The 19,106-nt window shown below is 39.0% G+C and overlaps 1 protein-coding gene and 12 non-coding genes across 13 annotated transcripts in view; 12 read left to right on the top strand and 1 right to left on the bottom strand.

Annotated features, from left to right (window-relative positions):
• LOC148681160 (protein NLRC3-like) overlaps nt 1-19,106 on the bottom strand; it is a 345,676-nt gene that overhangs the window by 155,102 nt on the left and 171,468 nt on the right. The window lies entirely within an intron of this gene.
• Nucleotides 1,015-1,096, top strand: trnas-uga (transfer RNA serine (anticodon UGA)). Its single transcript has one exon. It is a non-coding gene; the product is annotated as a tRNA-Ser (tRNA).
• trnah-gug (transfer RNA histidin (anticodon GUG)) lies at nt 1,274-1,345 on the top strand. Its single transcript has one exon. It is a non-coding gene; the product is annotated as a tRNA-His (tRNA).
• trnas-uga (transfer RNA serine (anticodon UGA)) lies at nt 2,480-2,561 on the top strand. The gene has a single exon. It is a non-coding gene; the product is annotated as a tRNA-Ser (tRNA).
• Nucleotides 2,739-2,810, top strand: trnah-gug (transfer RNA histidin (anticodon GUG)). The gene has a single exon. It is a non-coding gene; the product is annotated as a tRNA-His (tRNA).
• trnas-uga (transfer RNA serine (anticodon UGA)) lies at nt 3,511-3,592 on the top strand. The gene has a single exon. It is a non-coding gene; the product is annotated as a tRNA-Ser (tRNA).
• On the top strand, nt 4,542-4,623 carry trnas-uga (transfer RNA serine (anticodon UGA)). The gene has a single exon. It is a non-coding gene; the product is annotated as a tRNA-Ser (tRNA).
• On the top strand, nt 5,573-5,654 carry trnas-uga (transfer RNA serine (anticodon UGA)). The gene has a single exon. It is a non-coding gene; the product is annotated as a tRNA-Ser (tRNA).
• trnah-gug (transfer RNA histidin (anticodon GUG)) lies at nt 5,832-5,903 on the top strand. The gene has a single exon. It is a non-coding gene; the product is annotated as a tRNA-His (tRNA).
• Nucleotides 6,413-6,485, top strand: trnak-uuu (transfer RNA lysine (anticodon UUU)). Its single transcript has one exon. It is a non-coding gene; the product is annotated as a tRNA-Lys (tRNA).
• On the top strand, nt 6,604-6,685 carry trnas-cga (transfer RNA serine (anticodon CGA)). The gene has a single exon. It is a non-coding gene; the product is annotated as a tRNA-Ser (tRNA).
• trnah-gug (transfer RNA histidin (anticodon GUG)) lies at nt 6,863-6,934 on the top strand. The gene has a single exon. It is a non-coding gene; the product is annotated as a tRNA-His (tRNA).
• trnai-gau (transfer RNA isoleucine (anticodon GAU)) lies at nt 18,383-18,456 on the top strand. Its single transcript has one exon. It is a non-coding gene; the product is annotated as a tRNA-Ile (tRNA).

Here is a 19,106-nt window from a genome sequence, read left to right as displayed (position 1 = left end):
TGCCCCAGGTAGGAGTGCCCGAGCCCGGGCAAGGCAGGTGTGCGCTATGACCCTGGTGCAGGCAGGGATCCAGGGTCCAAAGGCATCAAACGCTGCCCCAGGTAGAAGTGCCCAAGCCTGGGCAAGGCAGGTGCGCGCTATGTAGGGTTGGGTACCAAAACTCGGTGCCATAGTATCTTTGGAACCGGTATGCACCGGATCAAATCAGCATATGAATTTCTGTGCATAACTTCGGTGCTGCAACAAAACCGTAAAGCAGGTCGCGCACCGGAAGCGCCACTCGGCAGCGCACAGCGCCATGCATTTTATAATCAACAATCAACACAAGTCAACGGGTCAAAAACACACGCAATATAGCCCACAGTCAGCACAAACTTCTCAACTGGGTCTCTAATCCTTACCAGCACATGTAAGCTCTGTTAGTGTCATTTTGTCATTCCCAGTTCATAATAATCCAAAAGGCGAATCTAATCATGGCAGTTTGTTCATGATTCAGGTTGCTAAAACAATTTTGCTCCTGTGTTTTGCCGGGCTTCTCTTTTTTTCAGCGTTTCACTCTTGCTTCACTCTCGCGCTTGTCCTTTTTTTTCTGAATGGATCAGATGACGGGGACACTTCAATAATCACACACACATTCGTTATATCAAATATAGACCCAAAAAGAAAGCGAATACCGCTCACACTTTTAGACGGGCTCGTAAAACAACAACGGTACGGTTTGGTTCGGTACGCTTTTTGACAGCCATAAACGTATAAAAAAAAAAACGGCCATAAAAGCGTACCACAACCCAAACCTTGCCTACTTGTAATTTACTGTTGTGGAGCCCGGATAGCTCAGTCGGTGGAGCATCAGACTTTTAATCTGAGGGTCCAGGGTTCAAGTCCCTGTTCGGGCGTGTGACGCTCATTTTGTGGAGCCACAGCTTTTGCCGTTGAGCTATCGCTTGATGAAAGTTTCATCTGGATGCACAATATGTGTACTAGACATAAAGAAATGGCAGTACAGGCAGTCTTGTAGTCGTGGCCGAGTGGTTAAGGCGATGGACTTGAAATCCATTGGGGTCTCCCCGCGGAGGTTCGAATCCTGCCGACTACGTCTTCCCTGTGTTTAAAATTGCAGCAGTCATCAATTGTTTGCAATTCCATTGTTTCTTTGGAAAAGCGTTGTGCTGGTAGAAGGAGAAAAACAACAGAGTGTTCTCACTGAAGAGAAAGGGGCTCATCACAGGGAGGAACATACCACACATAGGTCACAACGGCTGTTTCATGGCTCGCCGTGATCGTATAGTGGTTAGAACTCTGCGTTGTGGCCGCAGCAACCCTGGTTCGAATCCAGGTCACGGCAGGTTTTTCAAGGTGACATTGGTGTCGCACTCTGTGTTGCCATCCGTTATCTCCAGCCTTCTTTTAGTGCAGGCTGTGCTAACGGCACGTCCTGAATGTTTACGTTTCCTAAAGTGTGGAAGACTAGGGATATGATATAAGAGAAATAGGATCTTTGATGCCAGCATGCTGTGTAGATAAGTACTGATCAAGTCACGCTTCTAAGGCATGGAAGGAATCTTTTCAATTGTTGAGTGTCCATTCATTGCCACAACAGCAGTGCTGGTAGAAGGAGAAAAACAACAGTGTTCTCACTGAAGAGAAAGGGGCTTATCACAGGGAGGAGCATACCACACAGAGGTCACAACGGCTGTTTCATAGCTCGCCGTGATCGTATAGTGGTTAGTACTCTGCGTTGTGGCCGCAGCAACCCCGGTTCGAATCCGGGTCACAGCAGGTTTTTCAAGGTGACATTGGTGTCGCACTCTGTGTTGCCATCCGTTATCTCCAGCCTTCTTTTAGTGCAGGCTGTGCTAACGGCACATCCTGAATGTTTACGTTTCCTAAAGTGTGGAAGACTAGGGATATGATATAAGAGAAATAGGATCTTTGATGCCAGCATGCTGTGTAGATAAGTACTGATCAAGTCACGCTTCTAAGGCATGGAAGGGATCTTTTCAATTGTTGAGTGTCCATTCATTGCCACAACAGCAGAAAGACATTCTGCAGTTATCATTGATCTATTTAATGTCTCCTACATGACATGAAGTCCAAACTATTGTGTTGTACTGATGTCTACACCTACAAAAACCATAAACCCAACGTCAAAGTAACCTGTCGTGTTTTAGCAACATCCACACCAACCATAAGCTTAAAACCCCATCTCACGGTAAACTTTAGTGTACTGTAAAGGTCTGCGCCGACCACAACCCAAACCTTGCCTACTTGTAATTTACTGTTGTGGAGCCCGGATAGCTCAGTCGGTGGAGCATCAGACTTTTAATCTGAGGGTCCAGGGTTCAAGTCCCTGTTCGGGCATGTGACGCTCATTTTGTGGAGCCACAGCTTTTGCCGTTGAGCTATCGCTTGATGAAAGTTTCATCTGGATGCACAATATGTGTACTAGGCATAAAGAAATGGCAGTACAGGCAGTCTTGTAGTCGTGGCCGAGTGGTTAAGGCGATGGACTTGAAATCCATTGGGGTCTCCCCGCGGAAGTTCGAATCCTGCCGACTACGTCTTCCCTGTGTTTAAAATTGCAGCAGTCATCAATTGTTTGCAATTCCATTGTTTCTTTGGAAAAGCGTTGTGCTGGTAGAAGGAGAAAAACAACAGAGTGTTCTCACTGAAGAGAAAGGGGCTCATCACAGGGAGGAACATACCACACATAGGTCACAACGGCTGTTTCATGGCTCGCCGTGATCGTATAGTGGTTAGAACTCTGCGTTGTGGCCGCAGCAACCCCGGTTCGAATCCGGGTCACGGCAGGTTTTTCAAGGTGACATTGGTGTCGCACTCTGTGTTGCCATCCGTTATCTCCAGCCTCCTTTTAGTGCAGGCTGTGCTAACGGCACGTCCTGAATGTTTACGTTTCCTAAAGTGTGGAAGACTAGGGATATGATATAAGAGAAATAGGATCTTTGATGCCAGCATGCTGTGTAGATAAGTACTGATCAAGTCACGCTTCTAAGGCATGGAAGGAATCTTTTCAATTGTTGAGTGTCCATTCATTGCCACAACAGCAGAAAGACTATCTGCAGATATCATTGATCTATTTAATGTCTCCTACATGACATGAAGTCCAAACTATTGTGTTGTATTGATGTCTACACCTACAAAAACCATAAACCCAACCTCAAAGTAACCTGTCGTGTTTTAGCAACATCCACACCAATCATAAGCTTAAAACCCCATCTCACGGTAAACTTTAGTGTACTGTAAAGGTCTGCGCCGACCACAACCCAAACCTTGCCTACTTGTAAATTACTGTTGTGGAGCATGGATAGCTCAGTCGGTAGAGCATCAGACTTTTAATCTGAGGGTCCAGGGTTCAAGTCCCTGTTCGGGCGTTTGAAGCTCATTTTGTGAAGCCACAGCTTTTGCTGTTGAGCTATCGCTTGATGAAAGTTTCATCTGGATGCACAATATGTGTACTAGGCATAAAGAAATGGCAGTACAGGCAGTCTTGTAGTCGTGGCCGAGTGGTTAAGGCGATGGACTTGAAATCCATTGGGGTCTCCCCGCGCAGGTTCGAATCCTGCCGACTACTTCTTCCCCGTGTTTAAAATTGCAGCAGTCATCAATTGTTTGCATTTCCATTGTTTCTTGGGAAAAGCGTTGTGCTGGTAGAAGGAGAAAAACAACAGAGTGTTCTCACTGAAGAGAAAGGGGCTTATCACAGGGAGGAACATACCACACATAAGTCACAACGGCTGTTTCATAGCTCGCCGTGATCGTATAGTGGTTAGAACTCTGCGTTGTGGCCGTAGCAACCCTGGTTCGAATCCAGGTCACGGCAGGTTTTTCAAGGTGACATTGGTGTCGCACTCTGTGTTGCCATCCGTTATCTCCAGCCTCCTTTTAGTGCAGGCTGTGCTAACGGCACGTCCTGAATGTTTACGTTTCCTAAAGTGTGGAAGACTAGGGATATGATATAAGAGAAATAGGATCTTTGATGCCAGCATGCTGTGTAGATAAGTACTGATCAAGTCACGCTTCTAAGGCATGGAAGGAATCTTTTCAATTGTTGAGTGTCCATTCATTGCCACAACAGCAGAAAGACTATCTGCCGTTATCATTGATCTATTTAATGTCTCCTACATGACATGAAGTCCAAACTATTGTGTTGTATTGATGTCTACACCTACAAAAACCATAAACCCAACCTCAAAGTAACCTGTCGTGTTTTAGCAACATCCACACCAATCATAAGCTTAAAACCCCATCTCACGGTAAACTTTAGTGTACTGTAAAGGTCTGCGCCGACCACAACCCAAACCTTGCCTACTTGTAAATTACTGTTGTGGAGCCTGGACAGCTCAGTCGGTAGAGCATCAGACTTTTAATCTGAGGGTCCAGGGTTCAAGTCCCTGTTCGGGCGTTTGAAGCTCATTTTGTGGAGCCACAGCTTTTGATGTTGAGCTATCGCTTGATGAAAGTTTCATCTGGATGCACAATATGTGTACTAGGCAAAAAGAAATGGCAGTACAGGCAGTCTTGTAGTCGTGGCCGAGTGGTTAAGGCGATGGACTTGAAATCCATTGGGGTCTCCCCGCGCAGGTTCGAATCCTGCCGACTACTTCTTCCCCGTGTTTAAAATTGCAGCAGTCATCAATTGTTTGCATTTCCATTGTTTCTTGGGAAAAGCGTTGTGCTGGTAGAAGGAGAAAAACAACAGAGTGTTCTCACTGAAGAGAAAGGGGCTTATCACAGGGAGGAACATACCACACATAAGTCACAACGGCTGTTTCATAGCTCGCCGTGATCGTATAGTGGTTAGAACTCTGCGTTGTGGCCGTAGCAACCCTGGTTCGAATCCAGGTCACGGCAGGTTTTTCAAGGTGACATTGGTGTCGCACTCTGTGTTGCCATCCGTTATCTCCAGCCTCCTTTTAGTGCAGGCTGTGCTAACGGCACGTCCTGAATGTTTACGTTTCCTAAAGTGTGGAAGACTAGGGATATGATATAAGAGAAATAGGATCTTTGATGCCAGCATGCTGTGTAGATAAGTACTGATCAAGTCACGCTTCTAAGGCATGGAAGGAATCTTTTCAATTGTTGAGTGTCCATTCATTGCCACAACAGCAGAAAGACTATCTGCCGTTATCATTGATCTATTTAATGTCTCCTACATGACATGAAGTCCAAACTATTGTGTTGTATTGATGTCTACACCTACAAAAACCATAAACCCAACCTCAAAGTAACCTGTCGTGTTTTAGCAACATCCACACCAATCATAAGCTTAAAACCCCATCTCACGGTAAACTTTAGTGTACTGTAAAGGTCTGCGCCGACCACAACCCAAACCTTGCCTACTTGTAAATTACTGTTGTGGAGCCTGGACAGCTCAGTCGGTAGAGCATCAGACTTTTAATCTGAGGGTCCAGGGTTCAAGTCCCTGTTCGGGCGTTTGAAGCTCATTTTGTGGAGCCACAGCTTTTGATGTTGAGCTATCGCTTGATGAAAGTTTCATCTGGATGCACAATATGTGTACTAGGCAAAAAGAAATGGCAGTACAGGCAGTCTTGTAGTCGTGGCCGAGTGGTTAAGGCGATGGACTTGAAATCCATTGGGGTCTCCCCGCGCAGGTTCGAATCCTGCCGACTACGTCTTCCCCGTGTTTAAAATTGCAGCAGTCATCAATTGTTTGCATTTCCATTGTTTCTTGGGAAAAGCGTTGTACTGGCAGAAGGAGAAAAACAACAGAGTGTTCTCACTGAAGAGAAAGAGGCTTATCACAGGGAGAAACATACCACACATAGGTCACACTGGCTGTTTCATAGCTCGCTGTGATCGTATAGTGGTTAGTACTCTGCGTTGTGGCCGCAGCAACCCTGGTTCGAATCCGGGTCACGGCAGGTTTTTCAAGGTGACATTGGTGTCGCACTCTGTGTTGCCATCCGTTATCTCCAGCCTTCTTTTAGTGCAGGCTGTGCTAATGGCACATCCTGAATGTTTACGTTTCCTAAAGTGTGGAAGACTAGGGATATGATATAAGAGAAATAGGATCTTTGATGCCAGCATGCTGTGTAGATAAGTACTGATCAAGTCACGCTTCTAAGGCATGGAAGGAATCTTTTCAATTGTTGAGTGTCCATTCATTGCCACAACAGCAGAAAGACATTCTGCAGTTATCATTGATCTATTTAATGTCTCCTACATGACATGAAGTCCAAACTATTGTGTTGTACTGATGTCTACACCTACAAAAACCATAAACCCAACCTCAAAGTAACCTGTCGTGTTTTAGCAACATCCACACAAACCATAAGCTTAAAACCCCATCTCACGGTAAACTTAAGTGCACTGTGAAGGTCTGCGCCGACCACAACCCAAACCTTGACTACTTGTAAATTACTGTTGTGGAGCCCGGATAGCTCAGTCGGTAGAGCATCAGACTTTTAATCTGAGGGTCCAGGGTTCAAGTCCCTGTTCGGGCGTGTGACGCTCATTTTGTGGAGCCACAGCTTTTGCCGTTGAGCTATCGCTTGATGAAATTTTCATCTGGATGCACAATATGTGTACTAGGCATAAAGAAGTGGCAGTACAGGCAGTCTTGTAGTCGTGGCCGAGTGGTTAAGGCGATGGACTCGAAATCCATTGGGGTCTCCCCGCGCAGGTTCGAATCCTGCCGACTACGTCCTCCCCCTTTTTAAAATTGCAGCAGTCGTCAATTGTTTGCATTTCCATTGTTTCTTGGGAAAAGCGTTGTGCTGGTAGGAGGAGAAAAACAACAGAGTGTTCTCACTGAAGAGAAAGGGGCTTATCACACGGAGGAACATACCACACATAGGTCACAACGGCTGTTTCATAGCTCGCCGTGATCGTATAGTGGTTAGTACTCTGCGTTGTGGCCGCAGCAACCCCGGTTCGAATCCGGGTCACGGCAGGTTTTTCAAGGTGACATTGGTGTCGCACTCTGTGTTGCCATCCGTTATCTCCAGCCTTCTTTTAGTGCAGGCTGTGCTAACGGCACGTCCTGAATGTTTATTTTTCCTAAAGTGTGGAAGACTAGGGATATGATATAAGAGAAATAGGATCTTTGATGCCAGCATGCTGTGTAGATAAGTACTGATCAAGTCACGCTTCTAAGGCATGGAAGGAATCTTTTCAATTGTTGAGTGTCCATTCATTGCCACAACAGCAGAAAGACATTCTGCAGTTATCATTGATCTATTTAATGTCTCCTACATGACATGAAGTCCAAACTATTGTGTTGTACTGATGTCTACACCTACAAAAACCATAAACCCAACCTCAAAGTAACCTGTCGTGTTTTAGCAACATCCACACAAACCATAAGCTTAAAACCCCATCTCACGGTAAACTTTAGTGCACTGTAAAGGTCTGCGCCGACCACAACGCAAACCTTGCCTACTTGTAAATTACTGTTGTGGAGCCCGGATAGCTCAGTCGGTGGAGCATCAGACTTTTAATCTGAGGGTCCAGGGTTCAAGTCCCTGTTTGGGCGTGTGACGCTCATTTTGTGGAGCCACAGCTTTTGCTGTTGAGCTATCGCTTGATGAAAGTTTCATCTGGATGCACAATATGTGTACTAGGCATAAAGAAATGGCAGTACAGGCAGTCTTGTATTCGTGGCAGAGAGGTTAAGGCGATGGACTAGAAATCCATTGGGGTCTCCCCGCGCAGGTTCGTATCCTGCCGACTACATCCTCCCCCTTTTTAAAATTGCAGCAGTCGTCAATTGTTTGCATTTCCATTGTTTCTTGGGAAAAGCGTTGTGCTGGTAGGAGGAGAAAAACAACAGAGTGTTCTCACTGAAGAGAAAGGGGCTTATCACAGGGAGGAACATACCACACATAGGTCACAACGGCTGTTTCATAGCTCGCCGTGATCGTATAGTGGTTAGAACTTTGCGTTGTGGCCGCAGCATCCCCGGGTTGAACGGGGTCATGTCGTGAATTCGACTTTTCATCAATGTGAAATTATCAGACCGGAGGTTTTGCATATCAGAAAATAGACTTTATTCTCCATAATAAAGCCGAGAAAGAGCAGAGCAGACCCCAGAGCATTCTGAAGTCTCTCCGGGACACCTTCTAAAGTATCTGTGTTCTCCATAATCTTTATACAGGTAATTATGACACACCCCTTTGTGTCTCTTTTTAACGCTTGACCACTTTTGAATAAGTTTTCTAGTCTAAGGGGTCCTGCTATTCTTGGCTCTCAGCCCACCAGCTCATGTCAACAGAGATGTTACAGGTCTATGTCAGCAAAGTATAGATACAACTTATGCAAAGGAACTAAGGGTTTACATACATTGTTATGATAGGATAATAACTTGATAATATGTTACTCATTCTAACTTCTGCCACATATAGCTTCATACAAGTATTTAACATATATAATCAGTGCTTTACATATTCAGGTATTCTACACAATCAGCCATTCAGTAGCCTTCTCCTAGTGTTGCTTCTGTGCAGGCATACTCATATTACACAGTATTTTTAACACATGCTGGCATGTTTGCTGCAAACACTACATACATTTTGAGAAGAGAAAATTAACTGCTTTACACTTAGAAAATACTACACACTGAGAGAATAGAAATCTTCTTGAATCCCTCCTCTTAAGACTTTAGTCTTAATATTATTGTCTTTTAACCTAAAGTGCAATTTCATAATCCAGTTCTCTTAATTACCTCTATCTAGTGACTGATATAAGCCACATAGCTGTTATCAATTGACTAGATTATTCCACTGTACTTTGACAGAAGTCCAGCCAAACATCTCCCATCTCTTTTGATTTGAATGAAGTAAAAGACTGTACTCTGTTTTTTTCTCTTAACACATCAAAGACAACAATGTTTTAAGCATAAGTATTCAGTTGGTTCAGTGCTAGCTGCTAGTTTTCACACTCATGTAGAATATACTGAAGTGATATTATATATAGGTACCATAAAAGCAATATGCAAACAAATTCAATATACAAACATAAAAAGCATCAAATGTGATCTTGATCTTTGGTCATCCTTGTTTCTCTTCTTCTAAGCTACCAGCATCTTCACTTGACTTTAATAGATGTTAATGGAGATGTGTGGGTGAGTGTCTGAGTTTTGAAATCTGCAGTTGTGCATTCATCATCCCTTGACTTGTGGCACTGCTGTATGTGGTATTCAGGCATATTATCAGAATCACTCTTTACTTTGTTCTGATTAACTTCTCCCTCCACACGTTGCACTTAGTAGTTTAGAGCTTTAGAATATTCAGGCTCCTCTGTTTCCGGTCAGCTTTCCCTTGCTGGAGTTGTTTCCTTTCGCTCCTTTGAGGCATTGGTACCTCATCAATGGCATCCACTTTGGCAGCTGTTGGATTTGCCCTCATCCAGATATGGTCCTTTTCTCCTGAGTTCTCCAGAGCATCCTCAGATAGACTCAATCACCTAGACCAATTGGACCTTGTATCACTGCTCTCTCACAATTATTTGTTTCTTCATAAAAGTCCCTACTGCATTAGACATCTTTGCAAAACATTCCAAGAGGTTATGTGCACGGTTATATGTGAGATTATATGCCAGGTTTTATGCAAAGTTTCATGTGGTTTCTTGCAAGGGTCATGCTGTTTCTTGCAAGGTTTCTTTCAAGGGTCGACCCAATAGTAGTTCATGCGATGCAGTGTTAGATGCTTGTTTCTGTCAGTTTCCATGCCATCACTCACCAATGCACTTGTTAGCAAATTAATCCCATTAAGTTTATTATTTTCACATATTTCATTGAGCGTTGGTCTTGATGGATCATCTTCATCTCTTTCAGCCATTTCTGGTAATTGAGCATAATACAATTATTCTCTCTTTTTTGCTTTATTCATAATTTTTCATACTCCTTTAGATGTTTTTATTTATTGATCATTCATTAACTTCATGAATACTTTATGAATGCAAACCCATTATGAACTTATTTCTGAAGGCATTTCAAAATTTAGGAAGTACTTCTTTCGTCACAAATGTAATAACTGTTCCAGCTTCATAATTTGCTTTTGCTACCATCTCCAATCATCTACTCATCATAGTTTCTCAACTGTGCTTGTTTACAGAATAATTCTCTATCCAGTCAACACCAAAAACAGTCATCATCTCACTGTTTGGAGCAATGGTCTCCAGTGAAGTCTTTTAATTGAACTAGAGCTCTGTGAAGTTGCAGATAATTCAATCATCCACATATTGTGACAGAGTCCCTCCTAAGATCGTCTCACTTATTATAACCCTTTATGCATTCTGGTGTATACAGTATATGCTATTCACCAAGCTACACAAGTACAAACAAGTTTCTACCCTCCTCTGGTAGTTACCTAAAATAAACTCAATAGAAACTAAGCACTTAATATATTTACCATCCAAAAGAACATGTCTTCACATACAATATGAACTTCAGCTGGAAAATCTTTTCTTATTGATTTTCTTAAATCATAACCTAAACATAATCTTGTTTTGTCTTCATATGTAATTATTGCCTTTAAATTCCATCAAAAATTATTAGTCATTTATACATTTATTACTACTTTAAATTTCAATTTAAAAATAAATGTCTAAGACAGATTGCATATTACAGTATCTAGATGTTTCTATTAGTGCTCTTATATTTTTACACTTTTCAATAGAGTTTTATACCTATTTCAGCATTTAGTGGTTTTCTTTCTGGACAGATCTGCATCTAATCCATTTTAACCCTCACTGTGCTGGCTGATTTTATCTGCATCTCAGTCCTGTAATGACAATCATTTAGTTGGAATTTGACACTTCTTTCTTTTACTAATCAATTTTCTAAGCTATATATTAATTCATTTTTTGTCATTGAGTTATTTTCTTTTGGCTCATAATTATTTCCTAAGGCATTCCCATTAAACTAGTTGTTCATACAATTTTGATGCACTTTTTTATCAGCTGACTAAAACTTACTGTATGCTTTGTAAATTTCTTTTTGCTCTGTTTTAACTATTATTCCTTAATATTTTCTTCTAATTATTTTTCACATATGTTTTCATGTAAAACATGATCTTTTTCTTAAACACTTTTCTCTTTCAATTTGTTTTATAGTAATTTAGAAGTATTACTTTTTGACCTTATGTCCTATGAATTTATTTCAAATTGTTATTTCAATCTTTCCTTTAACTATAAATCATTTTTCTAAATTTAAATCTCTTTCCAGTTTTCAATATCTAATCTTGATTTAGGCCATTCACAATAAGATTATGTTAAGATATTTCCTTTACTTAGTTTTAACTTAAATACTTAATTCCTTCCTTATTTATTCTCCAAATTATGTATAGCCTTATCAAAAGCTTTTTCTCTTTTTCTTTAGATACCACCCTGCATTGTAATTTATCCTTCTATGTTTAAGGACTTTTATGATTAAACCTATTAAAACTTAAACCTAAATTATTTAACATTCAACATAATATATCATTCAATATTTAAAGTTTCACATTGAAATGACCTTATAACACTTTTTCTTACTTAAAAATTTGCATGATAATAATTTCTCTCAAATTGACAGGAGTCTGATTTGATACAAGAATGGGTAGCTACACTTTTGTTCTTAATTTTCCTTCTGTAATGCTTGAACGTAATTTGGACTTTAGGAGCTACTTTGAGATGGACTGTCAGACTATCCCCCCTCGCAACCTGAGACAACTAGCTCCAGATTGGTGTCTTTTCTTTTCAGTGTTTCCCCCTCTCTCTTTGGGCTGGCTTCTTTCTTTGACTCAGCTGATGTAAAGTTCTGGTGGAGCGTTTTTTCTTTGATCAGTTCATCAGTCTCTTGTTAGTGTCTCTTTTGAATGTCTCTGAACAAATGTAGCTTTTTCAGTCCTCAGTAAATCCTGAGTATGCAGTGCCTGCATCACTGCTGTAGCATGTCACAAGTGTCCACAGCCATTTTGCTCTTTGTGTTTTTTCACACACCTTTCCATTTGCCAGTATACTCAGATGTCTGGTAGGTACGAGACTACAGTCCCCCAAAGTTCATCCCTATGTCCTCTTAATTAATATATATAGAATTTAGCTCATGACTTAATAAATTTTTTTTTTCCCCCACTTTTTCCTTCATCAAATAAAGACTCCTTTTATCCATTTTTTTTATTAATTAATTAATTTATTTATCTATTTTAGTTTACTGTTTAAAAACTTATTTTTTCTAATTCTCAATCATTTTTATCATATGTAAATATACTTAATTTTCTATTTGTTAAATGTTCTTATAATTAATTTCTTTGGCTTCAGATTTTGCTTAACTTATTTTTCCTAATTTATTCTAGTGCTTCCTCACTAGTTACATTACATCTTACATTATGTAATTTCTCTAACATTTCCATATACCTGTTTTAATTCATCAGTACTATATGGTGGCCTAATGTCTAATATACCTGTTCAAAATCCTTACTGCAATAGCTTCAAGTTCATAGTACTATTTTAACTTTACATGTTTGTTTACTTAAAGCATTTTTCCTATCTGAAATGCAATTTTTAATTCTCAATTACCTTTTAAGTACATAAAATATTAACTATATAATTTTTGAACTCACTATGATGTTCTTTCATGTCTCCTCAGTGTCTATGCTTTACATCTGACTCACTGCTTTTACTACAAATAGCTGTTGGCTCAGATGACAGCCTGTAGCTGACTTTAAACAGATGACAACAGTCAACTTACTCCACAACAATTTTTTATTGCACTTAAACATAATTTATCTTTTAAAGCCAAATCTTATTTTCTTTAAAATGTTACTGTTTTTTTTCTAATTTTTATTTTATCTCTTTAATATATATTTTTAAACATCTTCTCTTTTTATTCTATTAAACAATGTTTGGACTTCTTTTTTTCTCCAGTTTCCTGTGCTTCTTTTCCTTTTCAAAAATTAGCATTTTTGTCTCTTAGATTTTCCTAATTCATTTTTTTTTTTCATTATCATCATTAACTTATCTTTTTTTTTTATATATATATACTGATTTAGTAAATTTATTTCCTGATCAATATAACTATTAATCTCCATATGTAGTTATTTCCATGCTTCAATTTTTGAATTTCTTAATATTTATTAGTATAGCTTCCAGTTGCATTTTTATTAACACTTTTTATTTATTAAATCTTATTCTATCATGTATATTTTCTTATTTCATTTATCTTATTACATTACTTTATATTTCTATTTATTTAATACCTTATAATATTTCTTTACTCTTTAGCTTCTATCTGTCCTGTGAAACTTTTGTTCTTAAAATAGACAGATTCTTACCACTCCTGAAGCAGACCTTCTTTCAGACTGTCGACATGTCAGGAATTTCAGTCACCTCTCTGCCTAGTTCATACTTAAAAACACTTCAAACACACAGAGATTATTCAGAAAAATGTTTAACTAGTATATATTCTTCTTTTCAGTCTGTGTCTTTCAAATGCAATATGATCTCAATTAATTTTATGAGGCTTAAACCTCCTCTGTATCACAATCTCTTCCCTAAACTGCATCACTCTCTATCTTATTGTTCTTAAATCACACAACATATGCAGTCCTTCTTTTATATTATAATATAAAACCATAATTCTTTTAAACTCACTCTTATTGCAAACATACTTCTAAACACAATCATACTTCTCACTCATTCTAACTCATCTCTTACACTGTGTAACCTGAACCTCACCTCTATTCTAGTCTCTCTAGATCAAAGGTGAAGGCTTCTAAGCACCCGTGCTCCCGTCTTTACTGTTCTTCAGTAAAAATAGCATTTCACAGGATTTGTGCCTTTTTTCCCCCAGCCTCCTGAATAATAATATTTATTATTATTAAAACAGAACGGGTACTCCGAGGTCTTTGCGCGCTTCTCTCTATACTTTATTAATCTGCTTTAATCTCTTAACTGTCACTACACTTTAAGAACTTCCTCTTAAAACTTAAAAATGCTCTATGCATATTTTTCATTATTAAAAATTTCCCAAACATGAGTAACAGTTACTAGTTAACGTTTATCCTATCCGTCAAGGCCCTCTTAGGAAAACACAGATCATTTGCATGCAAATTGTTATTTTCTTCTGGTATTCAAAACCCCATTGTTTTCCTTTTATATCTTTACTTTTACTTTTTTAGTTTTACTTGTAGTTCGTTATAGCTGGAGAAACAGTTCAAGTGACTTTTTACCATTACAAGCAGGTCCTTGACAGAAAAAACACAAACGTATAAGCGAAACTTGCTTACCGTTTTTTATCGTGGCCACATATTTGTGTTTTTCCTCCAAGCCTCAGCATGTCCAGTGTCACCCGATCGTTTCTTCTCAGCCCCACGTTGGGCGCCATTTGTCGTAAATTCGACGTCTAATCAATTACAAATTATCAGACCAGAGGTTTTGAATATCAGAAAATAGACTTTATTCTCCATAATAAAGCCGAGAAAGAGCAGAGCAGACCCCAGAGCATTCTGAAGTCTCTCCTGGACACTTTCTGAAGTCTCTCCTGCACCTTCTGAAGTTTCAGTGTGTTTGTTACAATTTTTATACAGGATTATTTGACACACCCCTAAGTCTCTTTTTAACTCTTGACCATTTTTGAATAGGTTTCTAGTCTAAGGGGTCCTGCTATTCTTGGCTCTCAGCCCACTAGCTCATGTCAGCTGAGATGTTACAGGTCTGTGTCAGCAACTGTTTTGACACCAAAGTTCTCTCTCCATAGATGCAACTTATGCAAAGGAACTAAGTGTTTACATACATTGTTATGATAGGATAATAACTTGATAATGTTACTCATTCTAACTTCTGACACATACAGCTTCATAGAAGTATTTAACATAAATAATCAGTGCTTTACATGTTCAGTTATTCTACACAATCAGTCACTCAGCCTTCTCCTAGTGTTGCTCCTGTAGGCATACTCATCTTACACAGACATATCACTGTATTTTTAACACAGGCTGGCATGTTTGCTGCAAACACTACATACATTTTGTGAAGAGAAAATTAACTGCTTTACACTTAGAAAATACTTCACACTGAGAGAATAGAAATCTTCTTCAAAGCAACTGCCTCAACTTGGTAAACTGCTGAATGAGTTTATGAAGTAATGTGCTATATATGCTTAGAAGCATACTTATAACGATAACTTATTTTAGTTAATTAGAAAAGTTCGGTTTACTCTAATGTCTTATTTTTCACAACAGCACACATACATGTAAATCTGGAACTACCAGAGAGATTCTGACTCCATCAGCAACTAAACAGTCGCTATCTTTAAATAGAGAAACATGCAGAATAACATCAGCAGCTCATTGTTTATCTTTAACTCATACACTGGCTCTACTCTCCTCCACAACAGTGACAGACAGAAGAAATTAGCTTCAGGTTTTACAGTAAAATACTGTTTTTTCCTTGATTTAACAGTAATCTACTGGCAGCTGTGGTTGCCAGCAATATACTGTTTTTTTACAGTCTATTTCCGTAGAGTAAATTAACAGTATATTACTGTTTTTACACTGTGTTTTTACCTCTCACACCTTTAACCCTTTAAACCCCAGAGCAAATACTTCAGTTTTTATTGAAGTGTCCACCATACTGAGTGTTCAAGAAACATGGAGCAAAGCTGAAGTAAATTCATTAATTAACTGACTAATTAAATGATAATTGAGGATTAACGATGAACAAATAAAGAAATACTGAAGGGAGAAAACAAGAACAGAACATACAAAACTTTAGTCACAGCTTTATAATGAAATAACCTGAAGAACAACAAATGATTAAATCATTTAAATGATCAGTGGATGATTAAACAACTCTACAAACATCATCACCAGCTACACTTATTACTTAATACATGTATTTTTGTATAACATCTACTAAAGTTCTTCTTGAGTAAAAAAGTGAAAGTTTTACGTCACCATCATGGAGAACAGAGTTTGCTTTAGTTGGGCTCTTAGCCCTGTCATTTTTAACATTTATATATCTTGGCTGCTGCAATTGTTAAGAACTTTGTTTAAAAAGCTCTTTTGATGTAGCAAGCCAGCCAAAAACCTAAATAAGATCTGGTGATGTTCATGTTGCTATTAAATGGCAGAGTCTGTTCTCATTTAGTATAATAAAATTTACAGCTCCTATTCATTGTTAAATCTATTGTTTTACTTTATATGGCAATGATTTCTGGAAGCTTTTAAGAATATCTTGGACAATAACACTGCTCTATGGTGTAAATTGCACTCAAAGAGACATCAATAATCAGCATATGAACCTCAATAATGGTGACAACTAACAAAATTAACAGTTTAACTCACAAACAGGCAACTGAAAGTCTAAACATAAACAACAGCAGAATCAAACACAAATAAAAAAACTGTTAGACCATTTTACAACATTTATTTATACCACAATGCATGCTGGGATATTTGTACCGTGCCACTCCCAGCATGCATTGCAGCATGAAACATTTGAGATTTTACCATTGTTGAGATACAAGGTCAGATTCATGAGGTCTCAGTGTGTCATTGTCATAGCTGAACTGTTTTTGTATGTTATTTCTTAACTGTTAAGTAATTACGGAGGTATCTTTTCTGTTTCCACTTCTCATTAATTAAATTAATACCTGCAACTAAGCATAAAATCTATTGCATGAGGCCCTTCATCCAGATTTATACCAAAACATTTATCAGAACTAATTTCAGACAAATAGATTTCTCTTATTTATTGACTTTCCAACTTGATTGTTATAATACAAGCATTTTGTTAACTCTTTATTATAGTAATTGAAGAGTCTGAATTAACTAGTTCAAGGGTGAAGAGCCCAACTAAACCAGCCCCTCACTCCATTACGGTGACACAAAAAACACCTTAATTTCTGTTGGATCTTAATGAGAATAGTATGGAAGTCAAATCAGTCAGTAATAAGTGTGTGTCTGCTGTTGTTTGTGGAGTTGTTTAATGATCCTCTGCTGAGACTGAAGCTGTTTTATTTGATTTTATTTTATTTAATGTTGTAACTCAAGTCACTGTTTGTGTTTCTTGTTTCTCTTTCCTTCAGTAATTGTGATTATTAACAGCAGGTGTTCATCAGTGTCTGAATCCACTCATTAGTGTTCATTAACTCTGTCAGGTGAACTATATTAGTTAACTAGTGTATGAAATAGTGAACAAGGGCACAAAGTGTGATTTCAAACACAGACTTCAAAACATCGAATCTGAACTCTGTTAGCTCACAGTTTTCTGCAGTTGGTTACTGTCTCGAAAACAAAAATGTTACCCAGAAAGCACTGTTTTTAACAGAATATTACTGTTTTAGTGAAAAAACATTATTTTACTGTAGAATCTGACTGTTTTTTAACAGCAATTTTTTACAGTGTAGAAATTATAAACTGAATCTAAAAAAGTTAAAGAAATTTAGTTGAAAGGGGTTATAGGCATCATCTAACATAATGAATGAGCACTATAATGTTAACGATTGTTTTAAATAAGAGGTAAAACAAAGATTTAGGCAAAGGCCTGCAGTAATGACAATGGGACATTTTTGTGGGGATTTGATTATCTGTTTTTGTTTTTGTCTGCTCCAGAGAGGAGCAGAAAAGGGGAATTGTTGGAGAAAAGGAATTTATTTTCATTACTTTAATGTTTTTTTATTAGGAAAATTTTTAGACTAACAACAGATTAATCAATCTTTTCTATTGTTTTATAAAACATCTTGACCACACAAACTTCCTCTTTTTTACTGTGCTGCATACTTTTTAGAAGAACTGCTGACAAGTGGAAAAAGCAGAATAAGAATAAATTTAGGTTTGTTCCAGAACTATAGTCTAGACATGTCACAAGTTGTCATGATGCTTGTAGAAGTGTGAAATATATTAAAGATGCATGGAAGTGTTCAGTTCTGCTATGCAGAGAAAGGTTGCAGAAAGAGGAAGTAATGTCCAGGGGTTACAAAGGGCCAAAGGACTGCAGAATGACTGATAAGTGACGGTAAACCAAAACTCCACCTGTTAAGGTCAGTTGTGTATATATGCTGGAGTCAGGAAATTTATGTTAGTTGCGAACATCTTGAATGTAATTCTTGTATTGCATTGGGGTAACGTAACCCAGAGCTCTGTCATTGAATTATTCATTTGTATCTAATAAATTACTAATATTTTTAGCATTGAAGAAAACCCTCTCCAGACCTTTTCTTATTGAGCACGCATGGAATTGGCAAGATATTCCAACAGTAGAGCATGAGACTCTTAATCTCAGGGTCGTGGGTTCGAGCCCCACGTTGGGCGTTTCTGTTACTTTTCTCTCTCTCTCTCAGCAAACTTACATTAGGGTTCATATAGCAGACCTTTTGAGACAAAGTTACGCCTTTCTTCCACTGTAGGTGACTTATCCCTAAGTCTCTGTGGCGCAATCGGTTAGCGCGTTCGGCTGATAACTGAAGTTTTGGTGGTTCAAGCCCACCCAGGGACTAATTAGGCATTTTGCTTCCTTGCAACTGCTAACACGTGCACTGGGCATATATCCTGGGCCACATTCTGTTCAGCGTTACAAGATGAAATCAGGATTAAGCAGAAGATTTTCACGGGTAGGGAAGGTGTTACTATAAACGATGTCTAACTGTTCAAAAGGCTCCTCATCAGCTCGGCTAGTTCAGTTGGTAGAGCATGAGACTCTTAATCTCAGAGTCGTGGGTTCGAGCCCCATGTTGGGTGTTTCTGTTGCCTCTCTCTCTCTCAGCAAACTTTCTTTAGGGTTCATATAGCAGACCTTTTGAAACAAAGTTCCGCCTTTCTACCACTGTAGGTGATTTCTTATTCAGTCTCTGTGGCGCAATAGGTTAGCGCGTTCGGCTGTTAACTGAAAGGTTGGTGGTTCAACCCCACCCAGGGACGAATTAGGCATTTTGCTGCCTTGCAACTGCTAACACGTGCACTGGGCATATATCCTGAGCCACATTCTGTCCAGCGTTACAAGATGAAATCAGGACTCAGCAGAACATTGTCACGGGTAGGGAAGGTATTAATGTAAACGATGTCTAACTCTTCAAACGGCTCCTCATCAGCTCGGCTAGTTCAGTCGGTAGAGCATGAGACTCTTATTCTCAGGGTCGTGGGTTCTAG

This window comes from Danio rerio, chromosome 4 (genome assembly GCF_052040795.2).
Source record: "Danio rerio strain M-AB ecotype USA chromosome 4, GRCz13ab, whole genome shotgun sequence".
Classification (NCBI taxonomy): domain Eukaryota; kingdom Metazoa; phylum Chordata; class Actinopteri; order Cypriniformes; family Danionidae; genus Danio; species Danio rerio.
Note: the sequence above shows the minus strand (reverse complement) of the source record. Positions and strands in the feature narration are given on the sequence as shown.